Source organism: Anas acuta, chromosome 19 (genome assembly GCF_963932015.1).
Source record: "Anas acuta chromosome 19, bAnaAcu1.1, whole genome shotgun sequence".
In the NCBI taxonomy this organism is placed as follows: domain Eukaryota; kingdom Metazoa; phylum Chordata; class Aves; order Anseriformes; family Anatidae; genus Anas; species Anas acuta.
Genome location: NC_088997.1, coordinates 9,352,593 through 9,376,423, shown reverse-complemented (window position 1 = coordinate 9,376,423; position 23,831 = coordinate 9,352,593). Strand labels below are relative to the sequence as shown.

The following is a 23,831-nucleotide window of genomic DNA, read 5'->3' as shown; positions in this document are numbered from 1 at the left end:
GGCTGAAGTCTGTCTGTCCGTCCTGCTGTCCTCCTGTCTGGGTGGGCCCACCGCGCCCAGACCAAAGGCACTACAGAAATGGGACCCTTCCCTCCCAGTTTCCCTGCTGTCAGGTTTGGAGCTGGGTTTGACTAGGCAAGGAGACAACTGGTTCAGTCCTTCCCCAGCACCACGGCCTCCTCCAGGACTGGGGGTCTTGGCCATCATCCCCTACAAGTAACTCGTGGGACAGGCTATGGCCAGGTCATAGTGAAGTGGTTTAGGACTTGAGTTTTTATGACATTTCTATACCACCAAGAGCTTTACTGCAGGCAGAAGTTTGTGGACAGTGCTGGCAGAAACACAGTCAGTGTGAGCCCAGACCCTCACTTCCATGAGTGATGGGACTTCTGAAGCCTGGCGTCTGGCACTTCTGCCGCTGGTGGCTCTTCTGATGCCTCACAAAAGGCTTACGGGTCTTCTGGAGCCCAGCTCCATGCCCTGGTTTCAAGAACAACTCTGGTTTAGCCCCATGCGTGAACAACCTGATGCTAACAAAAGCATCTTCACTGCCAGCATCACTGTGTCTGCATCCCAGTCACAGCGCATTTACTAGAATTACATACTGGGATAAAGGCACCTATGTGCAACTGTTGGTAAACGCATGTCCTCCTCTCCTCTCCCTGAAAGATCTGTATTTGTATGCACATTGCAGAACCAACAAACTCCAAAACATCTTCTCTTTACGCTTGGAAGAGCTTTGAGCTGCCCGTCCTCAGCGCAGTGATGAAGGGGCTGGAAGGTGAGAGGTCTGCCCTGGACATGGACAAAACGCAAGGCACCGACTCCTCCTGCCCAGCACTCACTCCAGGAAGGGTGCCCTCTGAGAGCCCTGCCTGCCTGCAGCTGGGGAGCTGTGACCAGGAACCAAGCAGGCTCTGGTGCATCAACCAGTCACTCCAGTAGAAGTGAGATCCCAACTGGGCTGGGTCAGAGGGGCAGGGATGGGTGTGATGTGACCAACTGGAGCATGAGAGCAAAGGTGCTGAATGAGCTGTCAAAGACTTTCCTAGCCCAGGGCAAGAACAACAGGCAGGGATGGATGAGAGCTTATTTACAGTACTGTATGCCCAATATTTTCCTTTCTATAGTCTGCTGCACTCAGGCAGCTTTTTTTTTTTTAAGTGGTGCATGGTGATTCCAGGCACAAACCACATCAGCAATTAATTGGATTTGTGGGCCTAACTTCCACGCACCCCTTTGAAACGTTCCCTCAGGAGATCATAAAAGACTGGGACTGAGCAAAGTAGTAAGAGGAAGGTACAATGTGGAGAGGACCCCTTTGTTAATCCTGTTCTGCCTATCTTTCATTATCACACCTTATTATGACATCCTATAGATTTGCTGCTTCGGCTCTGCTGGTGAGAGGCAAATGATGTCTTAATGAATGATGGTGCCTCGAGCTGATAACGGACTGCCCCTCTCTCCACTGAAAAGAGATTGTGTTAGGCACAGTATGTCCAACTGCACTTAACATAATTGGATGAAACTTGTAATAGTTTGTTCACTCCAGGTGGGTACAAAAGTCACGGCAAAAAATCCCAATGATAAAATATCAATTGCTGTCTCTTGCTTAAGGGTGTAATTGTGGTTAATGGCACTTGCAGAGCAGCGCATCTAGGATGGCAGATAACGTGAGGAAAGACTCACCCTGGCAGCCAAAGCACAACGTTGAGGCATCTTCAGCATAAAGCCACCGAGGCAGCAAGCTGACCTGGGGCCAGAGCAGGCAGTGTGTGTCAAGACACTGAAATTACACCGCAGATGGTCTGGGCTACGCAGCATTTACCTTTCCTGTGCTTAGAGGATACCCAGTCCTGGTGCACTCCTCCTCCTGCTGCTCCCACGCACAGGAGTGACAGCGACGTCGGCACCTGCACCAGCTGGGAGCTTTTCACCCCACCTGCCTCAGCCACTGCGTTTTAGAACATTTTCTCAAAACCATTACTTTTATCCTCTGAATGATTACTTCATTTAGCACATACATCAGAACTAAAATACCCAATATTAGCTCATTTAAGTTCATGTTCAATGATGGATTAATCGTTCCTGTTTTCTGGAGCAAAGCCCAGTCCATTTCATCTGAGGACCAAGAAGAAATGTCTCTTGAATGTCTGAGACATCTGCTGTGCTCTGTATATCTACTTGCCACCCCCCCCCAAAAAAAACACAACAAAAAAACAATGAACCATTGCATTAAAAAAAAAAAAGAAGAAGAAAGAAAATCTATAGATCATACCTGTTTTTTCCTGCTTTCAGAGCAGGTGTAAAGGAAGAATACCAACCATACAGTTGTGCAGTCAGCATAAGCCTGTGTCTCCTTTGAGTTTTCAGGTGCCACGTCATGTTGCAGTGGCTACTGCTTTCCAATGTACTGTGCTGCACCATGGGCCACACGGGGAAGTGCAGAGAGCTGAATGAGTCCTTAATGGCCAAGCACAATGACAGTCAGCTGGGACCAGGCCGACACAATGGAATGCTGTGTGCTAAACCTTACAGCCAAAATAAAAGGCAGAGGTGAGTGAGCAAACTGAGGGGCTCAGGGTCTCCTGTATCTCAGAATTAAGACACTTCAGTGAGTCAGCGCAGTGAGTAAGTGATGGGAGGAAACCTCCCACTCTGTCATCCTGGTGGGCAGCAGACTCATAGCAGGAATGCTGAGGCTGAGTCTAGCACGCATACAGGGGACCAAAACTGGAAGGCACTGCTCAGCCAAAACCACCCTGGCTCCAGACACTATTTCCTGGCTGTTCTTCTCTGGAAGTCATCCTTGACAGAGCCTGTTTTCTTTGAAGTCTGGGTAGCAGGCTTCAAAAATGCTTTTTCTCCTTTTAAAAGGCAGTGTGCTCTGGTGGAAATGGGACCTGGATTTCAGAGTGCCACCTCTGTCACTGCTCTGGGCTTTGCTCACATTGTTCATCTCAACACTCAGGGTTTGGTCCTTCTAACCTGGCTCACCGTGCCCAGACGTGGTGCGAGCACCAAGCAGCCCTGGTGTCTTCAGGACCTTCAGGTCCCCCTGCCCTGCACTGATACAACAGCACAGGGTGTAAATGTGATTAACTGGGTTTGTCCATCTGCCTTTCAGTGATCCCTAAAACATCACAGGGTTTGGAATATCTGGTGAAGAAAGGACTAAGGGAACCAGGGATGGGAGCTGAGGAGCTCTCAAATGAAGAGAGTCACTTTGTTATTGAGATCTCTATGTCTTGCCTGCCTCTTGGCACCAGAAGAAAACCCCTCTGTTTGTTTGGTCACAAACCAAGAATGCCTCTGTCTTTTTGCATTGTGAAAAAAAAAAAAAGGAACAAGAAAATTGTGCTGAAACATTTCAGACAATCTCCTTTATCCTGTGCTCAGCAATTACTCTTATTGTCAGCAGGAGTAAAGAAGCATGTACCATTTGAAAGTATTTAGAACTGACTGTGTGTTTTCAAAACACAGGATCTTTCAAGGGACTACTCTCTTCTCATTTGGTGACACAGGCAATTAAGTTTTTAAGAGGTTCTCTGCAGCATTAGCAGACTATATGATATTCTTGAAGGCGTCTTTATAGCATCCTAAAGACAAATTGCTTGCATCCTTTCTTGGAAAATAAAAAGCTGAATTCCAGTCCTGGAAGCTGACCAAGCTCCATTTTATGTGAAATCCAAGCTGGCTGGCTGTGCCTCGCCGCTGCTCCACCATCCACAGTGCAGCAGTGGCAATAATTTAGCTCCCCCAAACTGATGCCCCCTTACAGGAGAGGGAAGGCTCCGTCCTGCCCCTTCTGCTTTGCCCTGTCTCCACATAGGGAGTCAGGGCCAGGAGAGGTCCTCTCATTCAGCTGCAGCTAAGTGGAATGCAGAAATCAGAGTAAAAAGAAGCAAGGAAGAGCCCATCCTTGGGATTGGCCCTTATCTGTTCTAGAAGAATATTTCTATTAAACTGCAGCCATCCTTTCCGGCTGTAATGTATTTCCTCATTACTGTAAACACTCACATGGCATTTGTGATCCAGCCGGAATGACATTGCACAAAGTTGGGTAATGAAATCGCCTCTGATCTTACAAAGCGCAAGGCTCAAGACAAATAAAGTCTGTAAACAGTTCTGCACTTCAGGATGTTTTATGAGCTGGACCATCGTTTACTTAGGGCTAAACCTAAAGAAGTTCATTTCATCTCTTGGAAAAGGCACTGTGCCTGCAGGAGGCTTTGTTTCTCGGGGGGTATTGGCACGGTTACTACAATCAAGCTTTCAACTACCTTTTTCCCATTGCTGCTCACAAGTCCATGTCACTCACTCCACGTTTCCCTCTCTCAGCAATACTTCAGTGATATTTAGAAATGTATATAAATGTCAGCAAGCCTGAAAAAGCCCAAAGGACTCTGCAGGCACAGGTAGGTACGGAGAGTCCTGGGATTGTGTTACACTGGAAGTCAAGCGCAGGGGAAGGGACCGATTGCTCTCCTCCTGGAGTTTCTTGGGCACTGAAGAGGGCTCCTCAGGGGAGCCTGGCACCAGGTGGTGGCCAGTAATTGACTGTGAGTGATGGCATCTCTCACCGTTATCTCCAGCAGTACTGATCTGATGTGTACAGGTGAAGGGTACAGCTGTGCAGGAGACAGACAGCTCTTGTTTGAAGCCTCTGTGTCACAGTGGGAACCAGAGAGGGGACGTACGTGGGAAGTGATGATGCCACGAGTGGAGTCCCTTTCCATTCAGCTTCTGAGAATGTCACACATTGGGCTGTGCTCCAGCTGAGGCCAAAAATCCTTTTGCTCACTACACGAAGGCACATGGCTTTGTGTAGTTGCTTTTCCTTTTGCTAAAACGAAAAGACTGCCACAGCACCAAAGCGAACCTCCCGTCCTGCAGGAATTCCCAGGGGCTGCTGTGCCCTGTGCTCAGAGCAGGGCTGGCTCATCAGCCCTGTGCAGGCAAGGGAGACTGAAAATCTCACTGCATCTGAACGTGCAGTCGTGGCAGAGAGAGACATCACTGCCAGTTCCTCCAGGTTCATGGGGTTGTGGCAGTGTTGTCTCCTTTCCTGCTGGCTTTGGGAAGGGCCTTTCAAGGAGAGCGCCACTGCTGCATCCTATTATGAAGGGTTGTGCTTGTAACTGCCCCTAAGTAAGGAGAGTGGCAGCAAGACACATCCTGCAATGCTGATTGAGACCAGTGTCATTTAAAAGTAGGTAGACTCACCTGGCAGATTTAACTGGGGCTGGATTGGACTTGGAAGGCTTGAATAGTGTCATCCCCAGTGTCACACACAGGTCACACCAGCCACAGTTAAAAGCATGGCCTCCAGCCCAAGCAGGCCCAGCTTTCCTTGTTGCCTTGTCTGGCTGAGTTGTGAACATCTCCAGGACTGGAGATCTTGCAGCCTTTCTAGGCCCCTGGTCTGGCATCTGACCATCCTCAAGGTGGACACATTTTCACCATAGCTAGTCAGGATTTCCCACGCTGCAGTTTGTGTGTGTTGCTTCTTACCTACGCATCTCTGAGGTCAGTCTGTCTCTGTTCTGCACATCCCCCTCCTAAGAGTCATGGACAGCAATCAGATGTCCAATTTGTCTCCTGAAAAAAACATTTTTCTCAGCCTTACTCTAGTATGTTGACATCTTTTTGTATGGGAAGCCCCAAATTGGCCACAATACCTCCAGTGCTCAAATAGACGTAGGAACAGCTCCAGGATTCACATCTGCAGCCCCTGAGTAGCTCCAACTGTGCTGCACTAATTCATCACCTGCCGGCGGGTGTCAGTAGCTCCTGGAATAAAGCAGGAGTCGGAGAACTTTCTCGGCTGGTTCCCCTTTGACAGATTTCAAGCATTCACTTTTCTCTCATCTGGCTATTTGTAAGGGGTTCACACGTCTATCGCCGCTCCGTTAGAGCTTGTCTTCACTGCTGGAAAGCTTTATTAGTTCAGGACAGCTAGTGCATATCTACTGTTCAGAGGTAAAACCAGAGTGTAAGACAAGCCACGTTAGTTATACCGTGAGGGAAACTCATTAGAGTCAAGCTCAGCAGCAGACTTAGGCTGACTTTATCTTCCTGATGTCTTTACCTCAGGATAGCACAAGCCTTTGTTACACAGAAAAAGAGGTGGTAATTTCTTGCAAGACACTAGAGGAATCCTCTTACAGATTGTTTTGGGCCATATCGAAAAATGAGGGGCTGGAGGATACTGGGAGGAAGAGGGAAGGAGAGGATTCCCCCAGGCAGCTCCAAGAGAGCAAAATACTATTAATTCACAGCCTCCCTGGTCTCACCATGAACCCTCTCCTTGGGAAACACCAGAAAGGCCCAAATCCAGTAGGTGAGAGGAAAAAAAACTCTTTATAACAAGGCTGGGACAGGTCTTCCTGAGGTTTACGATCAGTATTTCTTGGCCCTTGTACATAATAGGGATAAATGTAAATTACCTGATCATAGCAGACTAGGATTTTCCTAAGCCTTTAGTGAAATTAGGTCCCTCCACCTCCTTGAGCACCAAACCAGAGACACTGGAAAGAGAGCAGGTATTGCCGCAGATGCCAACCATTCCTCTGGAAGGGGAAAAAAATTGTCTTTTGCAAGTCTGAATGAAAAACATGAAGTCCCCAAATCAGCCATCCTTCTGGAAACCTCTGGCCTCAGAATGCACTTTACCACAGATCTATTCTAATTCCAGGAACAACACACTGAGCTGAGGCTTAGACCTCGGGCACATTCGCCTTTTGGCTGAAACAGCAAAGATCTTTAGCTGGAAATGCCTGCTGCTGACAGCCCGCGTGATGGCTGCATCCCAAACACTGCTGGCATAGCCGTAGTGGAAAAAATAAAATACATTTCATTCCCCAATGGTCATGCTGTAATGGCATGAAATTAGAAACTCTAATCAATAGCGCTTTACACAGCATGACTCTCATGTCAAAAGAGCCCATGGTTTAAAAAAGAAGAGTCACAAATAAATATGAAAATCAAGGCTGTGAAGCGTCAGTAATGAAGTATAATTCTGTCAAGCAATCTCATCCAGTGATTCTCTTCACAAAACCTTCACTCACCAAATCCTTCCTTCTCCACACCTCTCTGAACTTCCATCTCCAAATAATTTTCGTGTATTTATTTGCCCTTCGCACATGAAATGTCACTGATTTGAATGTGAGTGACGGAAGGGAAGGGAAGGGAAGGGAAGGGAAGGGAAGGGAAGGGAAGGGAAGGGAAGGGAAGGGAAGGGAAGGGAAGGGAAGGGAAGGGAAGGGAAGGGAAGGGAAGGGAAGGGAAGGGAAGGGAAGGGAAGGGAAGGGAAGGGAAGGGAAGGGAAGGGAAGGGAAGGGAAGGGAAGGGAAGGGAAGGGAAGGGAAGGGAAGGGAAGGGGACTGTGGTGCAACCCTTACTCTGCCTCTGATTATTTTTGAATATTTTTACTTCTCTATTGCTTCATTATAGGGCGTTGGAAAAGTTGCCAGCTTGCATCTGTTCACCTTACCAGGGTACAATGTGAGGACAATGACAGCTTCCTTCTGCAATGTACCACATCGTCAGGAAGCTTGTACCAATGACATTGGTACAAGCTGTCCAATGTGTGTCTGGAGGCTCTCCTTGGCTGGACACCTCCCACACAGGGGCCTTGAAGTTCAGGGAACTGGATTCAAGGGCTCAGGCAGTCCACCATCACCTTACTTTCCTACAGAACACATATAAAATACAGATTATTATTATTATTTTTATTATAGTAGAAGTCTTAGCTATCCTATTTATATCAAGAATTAAAGGCAGCCATGGTAGGACCCTTATTTTTTGCTTGTACAGGAGAGACTTTGCCAGGAAAACCAACAGAGAGGTAAAATATTCAAAAATAATAAGCAGACTGCCAAAGAGCATGAAGAACTGACAGCTACAGGGCAATCAGTCTTTCATACAAGTCTTTTGGGAGCTGGTGGCATTTTGTTCAGGGACAGAGATTGGTTTTTCTTCAGCACTTGTTTAAAAACTCCTTTTGCTATGCACTGCTAACATTAGCACAGTTGGCAGGTGGAGAAGAAGTGCCCTGAAAATAGTAAATTCTTGGAGTGTAGATTTTGTTAATTAGACCTTCTTCCTGCACACAGTCCCAGCTCTCCACAGCTCCCGTGGCAGAGAGGCGTAGTGAGCAACCAAGTGTTGGATGTTTTCAAGAGGAGAACAGGCAACAGCTGCCTGACTTCAAGACACAGAAATGAACCTCCTCCAGAAAGACCTGCCTAATCCAAAGGCATAAAAAAAAAAAACCTTTCGCAGCCTCACGTGATGATCTGCCCAATCTTTGTGAGGGGTGTCCCCAGCCATACCATCCAGTTTCTGGGTCCTTTTCCTGATTTTGCCACTGAACCACGTTGCTTTAGTTCACTGAATTACATGCAGCCTTGTCTTTAGCATATAAATGTATGTTTTTCACATAAGCCAACACTGCTTGAGACCTCAATTTGGACAAAGCAATTGTGGTTTGCACACCGAGTCCATCCATTTGCTCGCAAGTCTTTATGGCACTCAGCAAACTGAAGAACGAAGTCTGCAGGCTTGGCTGCAGTCAGCTCAGCCAAATGGATCTACTCTGGAGCTACTTTGCTAGGTTATTTTTCAAATGCAGAGAGACCTCTTCTGGGAACCTTACTTCAAAGGCACTGCCCTGCTCACCTCACCCCACACAAGACTTCATAGGAGGCAAGTTTTGTACGAGCCCCTCCATATATTTTCTATGCAGAAGTTGAAGCCTGGGTGGAATCAATAAAAACAAAAACCTCAACCCTTCCCCTCCAGACATGCCGAATATCAAAAAAGCGAGAGGTGTTTTGGGAAGGGCATGCCTGCTCATGCTTCATGCTGCTGAGGTTTAGCCAAGCTCTAATGTGCACTGAAACCCCTCAAATAGCTGCTGCATTTCGGGCTGCCTGAAGAAGGTGCTCACAACCTCCACCAGAGCCAGGATGTGGAGGGTCAGGCCCTGCAGAGCAGCCCCCCACCACACCACACCCCACACCACATTAGCTCACTTGCTCTGTTGGAGCGGCTGCTTTCCCTTCAGAGCACTGAGTTACATCATGCCATGTCTGAAAAGTGGGATAAAAGCCAAAACACATCTCTCCCCGGCCCTCAGTAAAAATGGTGACTTGTGCAACACATGCAAAGCTTTAACTTCAGGAACTTCGAGTCACCAAGCACCTGTTAATCAGCAGCACATCAGGCTCTGGGGATGGTGGAGATGTTAAAGGTTATCCTTCTCTCCTGCACATTATACTGGTGAGCACCATTACACACAACCAGGAGACAATTTTACATGTGGCAATGAATTTTTGATTCCCCAGATATTATTTTAGATCTGGAAACCCAGCTGTTGAATGCTGCTTTTCAGGTTAAACAAAACTTGCAGCCAACACTCCTTCTCACACTATTAATGAAGATAATCTTGCCCTGTCATTGACTTCTTTTTTCCAGAAATAGGAGAGGGTTTTTCAAATCCTTTCAGGTTTGCAAAACGTTATCTCACTGTATTCCTTTCATCTCCTGATGCTGAAAGATGTGTCTTTTTCTCTTATGGCTAGATATACTTCTATACATCAGCAGCAAACCATGAAAGGGAATCAAGTTTAAGGAAAGAAAAAAATAATAAAGAATTTGGAGTGTTAACATTTACTTGGGCTTGTCTGGACTTTGTCAGCATTGAATTCCAACACGGCTGACCAGACTGAATGAACATTACACAGAAGAGACACAATAACAAGCTTTCTGTATGAAGAAAGGCTGCTAGGCAGAGGAAGAGATCACATTCTTCCATATGGCATTGGTGGATAGGATAATAAGTTGGAGATGTGAAGAGCAGCCTGGAACAGAGGTAGGCTGGATGGGGAAAAAGCTTCCTGTACCAGAACTGGCAGCTGGGATATGCCGTGGGATATCAGAGTTTAAAGAACAAGGTGGGCAAACAGGACAGTGCTGAAGCTGATCCTTCCTAGAAGAAGATGGCCTGGAAAATCTCCTGGGGTCCCATCACACTTTCTGGTTTCTAGAAAAAACACACAGATAAACTGCAAGCTACACTAAAAGGCAGCAGTTTGCCTGAGCAATTCTTCCTCCTGAACTGCAGTGAAGGCACAATTCATAGCCCGTTTTTTCATTTCCACAAATCTTAATTGTTCACATAATAATCGCAGAAGTATTTAATAATACAAAGCATATGGGCCAGATGTTCCACTGGTGTAAATCAATAGCACTTGAGAAGCTTCAGTGGTGCTGCACTGGCGTAATCATTTGAAGATCTGGTGCTGTGTTTTTAAGGTGGCTCTCAGGATTTTAGTACCTTCTTACTGCTGCCACTAAAACCAAGTCACAGTTTACTGCCTGTATACAAATAGCCACCCCCCACCAAACGCTAAGATTCTAAGAAAAAAAAACTAAAGCTAAAAACACACTGACTTCAGTTTGCTTAAAAACAATGACTTGACCTCTGTTGGCTGTTGTCACAAATTTTAACGTGGCCACTCACTTTTCCACTTGATCTTAACCTAACTGACATAGAGACAGGCAGTGTTCCCTAACCAAATGCCCATCCGATGCCTTGCTTTAGTCTCATCAGCCAGTGTGCAAGCTCTGCTTTATTTGCTTCCCACCATAAGGAAAAAAAAAAAAAAAGGAAAAAGAAAAAGCTTTTAATTCACTTCCTCCTGGGAGTTTCTGTGATGCTCATTGATCTACTCCATGAGTACTTCACAAACACTAATGGATCTAGTGAGACTCTCCACTAATCTCTTTCTGCAACTTGGCACCAAACTGCTCACTTCTGATGCTGTCTCCTTTTACAGTTGTTTTTTCTTTGCTACCTGTTTCAGAGTCACCCCAGGCCTCATTAATTGTTCATCCTTTGTCCCTAGAAAATTTTCCTTTTAATCTTTCCAGTAACATGTTGGATACTGATGTGAAATAGACTTTAATTTGCAGTCTTTCACACTTGCAAAGATACTATTTGAACTGATTGTGGCGTTACCAGTTGCACATGGATACACGTAATTGAACTGAAAAGCTTTGCAAGACATGTATTCATTGGACTTCTGATCTCATTTGTTAGAGCGCCTTAGGGAACGGGCAATTTCCACTCCTCAATTTATGAAAACTGGTCATAGTTACTTAAATGGAATAAAATAAATCCTGGGGCATGTGTCCCTCCTGGAAACTGGGTTGACAATTGTGCCCAGAAGAGAATTAAACTGCTCAGTGCCAGGACGGTATCAAGCAAAAAAAAATATATAGCAGAAAGTCAAGGTAAAGTTTTTTGTGGAGGTTCCCAGGTTAATTTTCATTCTGCTAATGTGACTCCCTGGTTGAGCTTCTTGCAGTTTTCAATAAATTGTATGGAGACTATGCTAATGAGACTGTCTGCTGTAGTTGAAAATAACCTACCCTTGTGCTAATTATAACTCGGGCCAAGCATTGACCTACTCCACTTCCACAACCAGGGCTAGATTTTCAGCCTTCATCAACACCTGGGTTTTTGGAAGAGCTGCACACCAGCACAGCTGGGCTCTTTTGGCAGCACAGCGCAGGGAGAAGGAAACCCACTGACAACCTGACCCCAACTCTCTGCCCTTTAAATGCTGTCCTGAAGCCTGGTCAAGAAATCTTTCTTTTCTTCCACATAGCAAGCAACTTACTGTTTTTTCCCCTTCCCTTGACAGAAATTCCAGTATCCGTGAATTAAAGTGGTTGCCTCTAGACTCAAGCAACCGAAGTTGAGGTCCCCATTGCCCCTGGCTCCCTGTGGACCACAAGCTCATCTAGGTGTCCTGTTCCAGTCCCCAGTACTGAGAGGGCTGGGGAACTGGGACTGTGCACCCACGTGGGACACTGCAGTAAGAACTCAAACTGAGAACCCAACTGTCCTTCATGGCTGAGAGTACAAACATCTTTCAGGGACAGTCTCTGTTATCTCCTTGCTAATGTCCTTTCTTGAAGGATTTTATGCCAAGTACCCTCTGAAGTCAAGCAGCTCTGCTGGTACAGGGTACAGGATTTTTTTTCCCCATCTACTGCTACTACAGACAAGCAGACTGAGGAACTGGTCCCCAAACTGTCTCTGGTGATGAAGGTAACTGCCAGTTCAGATCAAGCCACAGGAAAGCATTTTTCTTTTACTGACATCATCTATGTGGGGTGAGACTCACCCCTCTGGAGTACATTTGTGCATCCTTTGTACTGCAGTTGTAAAGTGCCCAAACACTGCTGAGTTTTGGCTCGCCCCTGGGACACAAACATCTTTATCATCCAGTCCCAACCTTCCAGAAAAGATTATAGTTTACCTGAATTGTAGCTAGAAATGGCCTAATCTTCAGTGGTTGCAAACTTTTTTAAAAATTATTTTTAAGGAGGTTACAAACAAAAAAAGTTTGTTTGCTATTCCTGCCAGTCAGTGCCTGACCCCTGAAGACAAGAAGGTGACATCTCTGCTCCAAGTTGGCACAGCAGCAGAGCCACGTAGCCTCCTTCTCTTCCCCTAAAGAGATGAGGTGGTTTATCTACACCCGAAGAACTTGGTCTGAAAGCTGGCCAGGGCCTCGTGTGCTATAGTTCTGCCCTCTCTTTCTGTTGGTTTGTTCTCATGCAAGCACCCCATTTCTATCTAAAATGCCCAGCAAGAAACTCACAGTGTGACCTTCTGGAGTGCTGAGAATCTGGTCCTTGCTAACACATAGCAGTTTCCACAGCTATTAAAGTGCTACTGCACGAGAACACTAGTGTGGATTTATGAGATTATCCTAAATCCAAGCTGCACATTTCTTAATTATCAGTATTCTTCCCCTGGACGAGAAACATTTGCATAATTTCCCAGCAGTAGAAAGCAGCAAAATCAAAACAATACAAAGATGCACCAATTCATCGCTAAACTGCATGTACATTTGCTGGCATTGTTCATTTTCTTGCATATCTAATAGAGGCACCAAGGAAGAGCAGATCGTCAGTTTGGCTTACACAGAACCCCGCCGACTAGCGATAGCTGAAGTGCTGGCCCCTCTTTAGTATGTTTATTCCATGAGTTTTTCATGGAGCCCAGATAGTTCTGGCACAGTATCCCAATTCAGACGGTGATCCTGCAAATATTTAAGCAGTGAATATTGTTGCTGCTACAGGCAGAGTTGTTGGCACCAGTGAGACAGCTCACAGCAGTGGAGTGAGCCAGGGGATAGAGAATTTTTTAATCTAAGGTCTTACAGAGCAAATACATTTACCATTTGTTTTTTAATGATACAAGAATGCATATCACAGTCAGCACATTCCCCAAGCACAAGCAAGGGAAAAGTGCTAGTGACAGGCTCCTGAGTTTAACAGAAGAGGAAACAAGCGATGGGATTTGCACCAGGACTCAGATGACTTCATCTTGGGTTTAATCCTCCACCAGACTTGTACTGTGGTGTCCTGGGGTGCACACACATCCTGCTCTTCCAGGGAGCTCCCTGGGAGGTGGGTGGCGGTGAACAGCCTGTACTGTTCTCTGCCATGCTACCTGGAGACAGAAGATCTCCAGCCATGACTTCAAGGGTCCTCCTTCTGATGGCCATGTTTACAAATGGGAATTAGGAACCTAAAACATTTAAGTGCTTTAATCCAGCATCATTTCATTGCTTCCTATTAAATGACTATGGCTGTAAACCACTTTTTAATCACTCTTCAGCCGGTCCAGCTGCCCTTGTGAAAAATAAAGACTTTTTTTGACCCTGTCTTGTCTATGTTTGTGAATGTTCACATAGTTGCCATCCTGGCACCATATAACTCAAAACACCATTGCCCCAGTGATGTATTGTGAACGGAGACTATTCTCAACGCTGTACTATATCAGGAGAATGACAGGTTCTTGTGGTGTACATCAGCAGGAAGATGACACTCAGCTTCTGTGGTTTAAGGGCTCCCAGATATATCACGGGAAGTACTGTCTTATCTCAGGAGCCTGAGGGCAGGCATGAGGTGTTTTTGTCAAAATAAAACAGAAAACATGGGTGGATTTTGCATCTGACTGTCCCAGGATGACAACTATGGACAGGGGACCATAGGAACATCTTCTTATGGTAGGTAGGGATTGTGTTTCCTCTTCACTTCATTTCAGCCCCAAAGCGTGTTCCTAAAGCTATCCTTGCAGGATTTAACCTTTTGCTTAATTTTTACCATATGCATGAATCCCATGGACTTTTAGTGGATTTGCATGTGTTTAATTTTAAGCATGTTTGTTGCCACAATGCTTAAGGATGGTAATCTGGATTTTATAACGCTGAGCTTAGTTCTGTACACTCAGAAGAAAATGAAATAGGGAAATAATTCAGTAAAGAGCAGCAAAGAGGAAAGACTGATTTGTGAAGAAAGGACAAGTGGTCACTACCTGATATTTTTCATATCCCACTGATATCAGAGGAGCTAACTGCAGCACACATTAAACATGACAGAGGTGTAGAGTTGTAGAAGCTCCATCAGTCCCTTAAGAGAAGTGAAAGCACAGCTTGTGACAAAGTGCAAAGGAGGAGCTGCAAGATGACATGCACCTTTGTAAGGTCCTGAAGTGGATGTGAGACAGAGATGACCCCAGTGAGATCTCCTGGGTTTACACACAAAAAAATGTAGATTTCTAAGAGGACCTGATGAAGGCATTGTAGGTTTACCCCATATCCTTAAAGGCAGATTTCCTGTTTTAGGGCATCATGATGAGTGGAGTAGGTATGGCAGAGTTATAATTTTCCCAAGCTGGAACAGGTGTCCTGGCCAGAGCTGGAAGTCCTCATTCCTAATTTCATCATTCAACTACTAGGTCAGGCTTTCTTCCATAGATTTAAAGCCTGACACAGGCTCCCATGCTGTGCTACATACAATACGATCAGTACATTCAACAGGTTGCTATAAATTAAGTACCAATAATAAATTCACAGGCAACACTATCTTTTTTCAGCAAAGTATACTTCCTTAAAATACACCAGCAGCATCAAATGTAACTAGATTTAATTTCATGCTGAAGAGTCTGTGAATATTCATTTTAAAATAGTCACCAAGAGCCTAATTTTAATTTGTGTGATGTTTCTGCTAATACCAATGCCTACTTAAAATATCCGTTAAAAAGCCTTAAGAATATTAACAGGGAATTCTTACAGAAATGCACTAGAGTTTTATGTTTTGAATTACCATTACAGGCTTTTTGGTTTAACTCACGTTAAACAGATTTCATTATTAACAAGAATATGTGCAAATTAAAACAAGCCCATTAGAATCTAAAATTCCATGCTAAAAAGATTAGGGACATTTGAGTTATTCTTTTCTGAAGGAATAAATGTAATAAAGAGTGATAGGGAGTAAAAACCAATATTACAAATGCACACAAAATCAACAGTGGTTAGACAATGGTGAGGAGCTTTTGATGTATTTCAGAATAACCTGATCTACACAAGGAATCATCTTGCTCACAATTTTGTTCCCTACAACACTGACACTGCATTTATGAAGCCTTTGTCACAGACCTGCAACTGCCTGTGGGGTGCTGCCACTTCTGGGATGTCCCCGCAGGCACCAGCTCCGGATGTCCCCACAGGCACCAGTTCTGTTTAGCAGGCCTGGAGGCCTCAGAAACACTGGCCAAAGGCCATGGTGGGTCTCACTTCATCCTCCCCTCTGCTCTGTACTTGCCTGAAACCTGGCTGCTGAGGATGGGAGTGAAGGTGTAGATGTGAGCCTTTACCATGATCCAGCACAAGGCTGGCTCTGTGACAGGATATGTACAGGGCTTGTCTTGGTGCTCACGTTTGGGTTTCACCCTGCACGACAGAAATCAGACTGCTCAGCAGCTTGTCAGAGCCAGGCTCTCTGTGTGCACCTCACAGCCTCGGGCTGGGCCTCTGGAAGGACGTCTTTGCTCCAGCACTGAAGTACAGACAGGGTGAAGTTCACGCTAAGGTTTAAGGGGCAGTTAAGTGACTTCACAGAGAAGTGAGGCCCTAGAAAATGTACTTTTACTTCATCTGCCTTCAGAGGCTTTGGCTCCCAGCTCTTCTATTGATCTCCTCTTCTAAATAACCCTCAGTTCAATACAGTCATCAATGAAAAGTCTGCTGCTCTAATAAATCACATGAATATTTACACTGCCTTGTGTAAAATACATCTTTTGACATATTGGGTGCTTTATGTCCCTGTTCCTTGTCTCGTTATTTCTGTCTTTCTCTTTGCCTATTACTGGGGTGGCAGGGGGGACACTGACCCTTTCCTCAGCTCCAGTGAGCTGCAGTGAATTATCTATGTTAAAACTCTATTCTGTCAAGCTGCCAAATCTTTTGCATTAATCCTGAAAATTACAATTAATGAGTGCTAAGAGGATCTTTCCACCTTTGTGTATGGCTCTATTCAGTTGTAATGATCCCTGCTTCTCTGCCAGCATCTGGAAGCCTCTTGTGGTCATGGCTTTTGGCTCTCAGGCAGGGCAATATACTTGCAGGAGGCTGTTTGGCTGGTGGCAGCAGGGCTTCTGCCTTTTCTTGATTGATATCCTGTCCTCAAAGATGGTCTTCACTGATGACTGGGGAGATTTATGTTAATGGGAGCCCATGACCACCAGAGCGTGGAATGTTCCCCCTGTGCAAAACATCACATTGTCATTTCAGGCATTTTGAAGTCGTTATTGCTGTGATCTGACACGAGGTGAAGCACAGGGCTGGGAATCGGGTTGTCACAGGTCTACAGCCCCACTTTGACAAGGACTTGAAATAGCCTTGGGCTGTGGGATTCAATTTCCTAAACTTTTAATGTGTCTACCAAGATTCAGTTCCTTGGGGACTACCAACTAAGTAAAAATACAGTATTTTTAGTTATTAAGAACCAGAATTCAGAATCTCATTGACATGAAAATAAATCACCTTTAAGTATAAACTAGAGATCCCTATATCAGGCATGAATCAGTTCATCCCCTGCCTGTGCATACTGAGCCACTTCCAATTTCTAAGATTTGGAAAGGATCTGTTAATTTTTCTTTAAGCACAGACTGGTTGCCATTTTCTCATGACAATCCTGCTCCCACTTTGAGCTGCTGAGCGGCTCCAGGAAGGGTTTCTGTTGTTGTTGTTGCTGCTGCTGTTTTGTTTTAGTTTTCTTTTGTTTTCTCTACATGAGCAGCAAGAAGCTTGATGGGCGTGCAACCTACAGTAAGCAGTAACTAAGTTATGTTACCACGGGCAGTCACTGACTCTGTTTAATTCAGCACTCAGACAGAAGCTAAAGCATCTCCTACAACTCAATCGGTTGCTAAGTCTTGTGCTCCTATTTTCACAAACCTCTTCATTGACATTTCCTCTTCAGGACTATTTATCTGACACACACAATCCTTTTTTATTTTTTTTCCTCTGCGTTCACTTGACTCTAGTCTGAGTTTATACAAGCCACTTCACCATGAATAGAGCATTTGTGCATTTCCAGTTTTTCTGTCCCAGAAATAACCCTGCAGAAATCACTAGAATTACAGTAAGGGAAAAAAGCAAGGGATGTCACTAGAGGAACAAGCCTTCTTTCTTTATTTCCTTAGAGAGGAAATGTTAGATAACTGCTTCCCTGAATTAATAATTTCCACTCTCTTCAGTGGAGTTATTTCCCATTTGAACCCGTAATGAATTTAACCTGCAATTCCTATGTTTAATCTATAAATTCAGCTAGTAGTAGCTCCATGAAGTAAAGCACTTTCTCACTTTTAAATGTCAGAGGATGCAAACAGAATGAGAAGGTTAGAGTAGCCCAAGTATGTACTACCCCGAGCAGACACCTCTCTGGAATTACCCCTATCTGCACAGGCAGGTACCTACAGATGGACAGGGATCTGTGTGGGACAGGGTTAACAGGATTAGCCAGGCAATCGGCAATGCAGAGTTCGTCAGGAGTGCATGTCCTCATACTATGCATTCGCACAATTTCAAGCACTTAATGGACTTCTCATCTCAGCTGGGGACTAGAGCTGCTGCTGTCACATAAAACTGTAACGATTTCAAGGCAAAGGGAGACATTTCACAGCAGTTATTGCTGACATTAGAAATGTCAGGTATGTCCATACACCACACGCAGTGCTGCGCACAGCCCCCTGACAGCTCTGCTACCAAAAGCCCTGCAGCAGTGCTGGCCCAGTGCTCTGCCCGAGTACAACAGTGCTCAGCTGTGCCTGCACCACCACACCACTACCCAGAAAAGCTTAGACTTAGATTGGCCATGTCCTGCTGTGTCTTGCCTGATGCTTACAGACCCACCTGGCCCTATTTTATCCCAAATCTTGTACAGGTAAGGTAGGCTTTGGTAAGAAGATGTCCATTGTCAGGCCAGTGAACCTTCCTGTTTGAACCATGAGTGATGCCTTCAGAGCTCCCAGTTTACCTGAAGCAGAGGTTTTTGTTGGCATTTGGCATCAGTGAGATCCCATTAGTAACATCATCTGTTGGGATCACCAATGCATGCTAGAAGAGCTGAATGGTTATAGAGAAGCGTGGGAATAGCAGTACTCTAAGGGATTTGCTTTCCAAAGACTTAATACCAGGTCTGCATGGGAAATGGGTGGGGTGGTGTACAAACAAACCATGTGGGTTTGGGGAAGAAGCAGGAAAGCGAACAGCAGTATCTTACCTGTACAAAGGTAGTGGGGCTTGTCTCAAAGAAATCCTACCACTCTAAGATGTGTTTTGTGCAACTTCATTTCAGTGACACAGCCTTTTTTGGGTGGAGATCTCAGGTGTGCAGTGGCTTTGTTGAGCACTGTAGGCCAGATGAGAAGGAGAGGTAGAAAACACAACATCCATTTGAAGCTGTTGCACCCTTGGAAGAGGTTCAGGATTTGGCCAGCAGCTTGTGAATGCAAGAAGTGGTACAGCTATGGGATACAGTGAGACCACAAGGTGGGTGACGGGTTTAACACATTCCTTGATGCAAGAGATCCCCTCAACCCTCATCACTGTTGCCTAGTACCAGGAGGATAACAGTGCTGTCTGTAAAATCACCCCCTAGCTCCTGGCACTAACTGCTTGGGTTGGTGGTAATTCTTCCTCTGACATGGCAAAATTGACTTTTTCCTTTGAACACACTGGAAAGGTACTTGTGGATGGAGATGATGCTGGGATAGTGGTGCTAATAAAATCAGCAGAGAAGCAGCGTTTAGCAGCTAGGAAGGCAAAGAAGCATTTTTTTCAGGAACACACAGGCTCCTCCTTTGATGTTGCATTCAAGCCAAAGCAAGGGCATGTTTTAAATTCCCAATAATTCAAGTTTCTTTTTAAGTTCCCAAGCCTGGCTGAGCTCTTAAAGACAAGAGAAGATCTTGCTCCTGGGGTTGGCTTTCCCAGGCAATCACAGCTCTGCTCAGAATACTATTTAAATACCAATTATTGTAATTCTCGGCAGAAATATTACAGGCATTCAGATTTTTTTTTCTTAACAGCCAAAGGGAGACATTTCCAGCATCTATCAAACCTCTTTTATTTTAATCCACATTAAAATTTCTTTCCAGAAGGACTGGGCAATAGGGCATAATTTATCATTACAGTTCAAAGATTTGTCATGGCAGAGCCTGCTGCCTCATGCCAAGCCAACCTGTCTGGTGTAACCTTTTGGGGACAAAGAGGGCTGGCTGGAGAGCAAAGGGTATTGAGGCTAACAAGTCACAGAGATTAGATAGGTGGGAAGCAGCAGAAGCAGTACCTCATGCTTCCTTGCAGGGAGCAAATCCCCCCTCTCCTGCACTGTGGAGAACATTCCCAAATCTTTCTCTGATTTTGTCCTGGAAGCCAGCAGGCAGGGCACAGCTTGAGACACAGCTGGCAGCCAGCACGAAGCTGCACCAGTAAAAAAATCCTGCGTGACAGCAGAGCACTGCTCGCTGATGGTCACCCTTCCTGCAGGCCTTGGCAGCCCTCCTGCTCACCCTGACCGAGAGGAGAACAGAATTAGTTGGTACCTTTGCTATTCAGACGTGGGATCTCAACAGACATCTTCAGGAGGGTGATTAGGTCTCCTGCTGCCAAGAGCCATCATGCTGCACGACAGGACTGCTCCAAAGCTGTCATTTTTATTTCCTTTAACGGTTGCTGTCAAATCAGGGTAATTGCAATGAATGTCCTGGCATGAACATCAAGTCAGGGGTTCTGCAACAAAAGTTTTAGTTCCCTTATTAATGGCTGGTGCTAGGAAAAAGAGAAAGTAGATGCTAGAGAAGAGCTGCCATGTTATAGATACCCACTTGTGGCTCGCTGCTCAGTCCAGGTGATACCTTGCTAATGGGGCAGGACAGAACAGCTGGGGGGCAGTAAAGGGGTCTCCTTGGTTCCTTGTACACAGGCCCGAGGAGCTGCTGGCTTCCCACCCCAGTGCGACCCACGTGTCCTAAGAAAACAGGGTTTGTGACATTGAGCCTTGCACCTAGCCTGCTTTCACTGCCTCTTCTCCCAAAGAGTTTGAGCCAGGCACCTGATTTCAACCATAGCTGGCAGGGAGGCAGGGCTTAAATATAAAGCTCCTGCAGGTTTGGGGGGAGCAGGGTGATGGTGAGACTCCTACGTTTCAGCCCTGCAAGGGAAAGCAGCAGTCTGAGGGACCTGGTGGGGATGCTCAGTGTGTCAGTGGGACAGGGAGCGTGTAGAGCTGGGAGTGGGGCTGAGCATGGGAAGCACTCGTCTTAGGAGGGAAAGGGCTTCCAGGCACTGTACTATCATCCTGGGTAATCACAGATATATTGGGGAGAGCAGGGAACACAAATTACTTGCTAATGCAACAGCTTGCTATACTAACAGTGGTCAAAAATTGGTAAATGATAGTCCTGCTCGTGTAGGGCCTGAAACCCCATGGGCAACCCCCCTCAGTGCCAGGGAGCTGGTGCCCACACCCCCAGCACATCCCAAGACAGCAGAATCTATAGCTCAAGTTAAGCTAAAAGCTGTCTCCTTTCCTTCTTCTTCTTTCTTCAGCTGCACCCATTGTAAACCGAGCACAGCTGTGGTTCTGGCCCTCAGACTGTATAGGAGCTATAGCAAAGTGTTTAATGTATTCTTAGCTTTTAAAATACTATTCATCAGCTGCAATCAAAGGAGAGAGCCAGCATCATGTTGCCAGCCAAATTAATCACAGCTCCCCCATTCCCCCCTCCACACACAGTCACGTTGTGTGCAGCAGTGGTGGTCTCGAGACCACAGTTTAGCAGACACTGGAAAAGGCCAAGGTGGTAAATGTAAATCCTGGCTGCTCTTAATCATGTTCGTAATGACCATATCATCAATCATAGGACTTCTCAAGTGCTCAGCAACCACAGCCCAAGGGTATATTTTTCAAAGAATCCAATTCAGTGAGGTCTCTCAAAAAGCTGGGTCACCATTATTCCCACTCACGCAGGAGGAGGATTGCTTTTGACTGTCTGGCACTGACGGTGCAAGTAAACTCAGCTTCTCCCCAAAAAGTCTGCATGCAAAGAGTAAAGTCAGTCAAATTTATGCAACGCAAAATTTCAATGGACTTTAGAAGAAAACAAGCTGAAGAAAAACAAAAGATGCCAATTGAACAAATTAGGAAAAACTGCATTTCTGTCATTTTACTGATCTCAGAATTTCTCACTGGAGACATGGTCAAAACACTTTAAAAAATCAGGCTTTCAGACTTCCTAAAAATGTTGGAATGTTGAGAAATAATGAGTATTTTAGTGGTTACAGATTTCTCCTATAGACCTCTGAAGGACTCAAGACCTGGTTGGACACAGAACATGGAGATTCTTATGTGAAACAAGCCACACACAAGTAATACACAGGTGATAAACATCTTGAATTCTCAGAAGGGTTACAAAACAAGCCACATGCAAGCCACCAAACCTGCTCGTTTCCCACCTGAGTGACAAAGCATTCGGCACAGCAACAACATCGTGCCCTAGAGCAAAGCCAATCGCAAAGCCCATCCATGAAAATATTAAAGACATTCGGTGCTTTTTCTCAATTCCAGTTGTGCAGTGTTATAATAACGATTACATTTCACACCCAAGACAGAACTGAATCAGACCTGTTTGATTCCACTGGAAGAGCTGATGGAAGCTTTAACACTTTGAGGAGAGTTCAAGACGATTTTACGGAAGTGTGCCTTGGGGAAATTGAAATGTCAAGCATAATTTGGCACTTGAAACATGAAGGAGAGAGGCTTTTCATTTGTTTTCATCTGCATATTCCCCTCCTCTGAACTGTACATGCTCCATTTCCCGCTCTTTCTGTAGCTTTCATTAGGCAATGCTGAAATCTGCTGGATTTGAGGAATCTCCAAGGATAAACAAGTATCTGGCATTAACCTGCTCTGTAAAAGTCAATTTGACATGTCTCACTATTCTTCCCTTCTTGTTAGGCAAACTAGTCCAAAACAAGCTTCTCCCCTGATATCTCTCTTTTCCCATACATTCATCTGATTCTTCATGTAAGACTAGAGGATTACCGCTCACTACTCTAATTCTAAATAGCTGTAGGTTCACTTGGAAAAAAAAATAAAATAGGCTTTTGATCTAGGTTTCAATCTCAGCCCTGGTCTCTGGGGCCAGAGGGACTCAATCCTGAAGAAGTGCTGCTCCAGCTGGGTCTCAGCGGACGTCTGCCTCCTGCCAAAGTGCTTAAATCCACAAACAGGTCCCCCAGCAGGACAGCACGGGGCAGGCAGAAAGACCAGGAAATTCACGTGTTTGCCCTCCTACTAAAATAGAAGTGCTCTCATAGCTGTCAGCATGAGAAGTAACAAAACCAGTTGGCAAGCAGGCCTCTGCTAGGTGCAGATCCTGGGAATGCTGATAATGTGTTCTTGGGAGATAAATTTTTAATTCTCCCCATCATCTAAGCAATTTCTGGTGAGACAGAGCACAGATCCCCACTGTACTCTGAATTCTTCCCACAGGGATTTTCCATGAGGCAATGCCTATTTGATGTATGTGGGATTTCTTGTGGCAGCTGAGCAGTTTTGACTAAGATTCACTTGAAAAAAGTCAAAAGAACTTTCAATAACATAAAAACATGTTGATTTCTGATGCCATAGTGACTTCTCATTGCCTGGTCATTTTAACCTAAAATAAGAAATGCAGAGTCACACAAATATGAAACATTTCAACATTGTTAAGGATTTCAATCCACCTGAACCATGGTTTTAGTTTACAAGGTTTTGGACTGTCATTTTTCAGGAAATTGTTTAAAATATTCCAACATCTTATCATGAGGACAAAAGGGGCTTTTCAGAATTGTATACAAACTAAAAAAGAATTAAAAAAAATACAATTGCTAAAAGCTTCGAAAGTAACCTTAAGTAACCAATACCATATCCACTTTTGACAAGGAACTGGAAAGTACAGCACATTTAGTTTGAAACTCTGGCCGAGTTTCGCCTAGAAACAGAGGCAGTAAAATCAGCAAAATTTTCCTTTTTGCTCAACAGGGTAATTTTAAGCAGTGTCACACAAACGTCCCCTTGAAAAGTCCCATGAGAGGCCCTTCTCATTTGTGGGTGCTTTCTCAATCAAATGCTTGGTGGCTTTGTGTGGCCCAGCTACCAGAGTGAATTGTTTCCCTCTTGCTGGATGCGGAGGCCTTACACTGCTGCCTAATTTCTGTCAGAGAAAGTGGACTGGATTTGAACCAAAATCCACTGATTTTGCACCACTGCTTCACACTAGCCCTGCCACCAGAATGAACACACAGCAAACGAAACTGTGCTACTGTGGTCCTCTCCTGGCTGGGGACGAGACAGGGCCGTCCCGCTGCCATCCTGCAGGCCCCTGCTAGGCCAGGATTGCTCAGGGTGGTGTG

The 23,831-nt window shown here is 45.2% G+C and overlaps 1 long non-coding RNA gene across 6 annotated transcripts in view; it reads right to left on the bottom strand.

Moving 5' to 3' along the window:
* The window catches only part of LOC137842222 (uncharacterized), a 37,248-nt gene that overhangs the window by 4,780 nt on the left and 8,637 nt on the right, over nucleotides 1-23,831 (bottom strand). For 4 of the 6 annotated variants that reach the window (XR_011088966.1, XR_011088961.1, XR_011088963.1 and 1 more), the window contains 7 exons: nucleotides 19,979-20,165; nucleotides 18,655-18,783; nucleotides 7,496-7,693; nucleotides 6,450-6,572; nucleotides 5,682-5,793; nucleotides 5,515-5,601; nucleotides 2,279-2,531 (listed from right to left, as the gene is read on the bottom strand). This is a non-coding gene — a long non-coding RNA (uncharacterized lncRNA). Of the gene's footprint in view, nucleotides 1-2,278; nucleotides 2,532-5,514; nucleotides 5,602-5,681; nucleotides 5,794-6,449; nucleotides 6,573-7,495; nucleotides 7,694-18,654; nucleotides 18,899-19,978; nucleotides 20,166-23,831 lie in introns of all 6 variants that reach the window. The other 2 variants (XR_011088964.1, XR_011088965.1) reach the window with 2 other exon arrangements.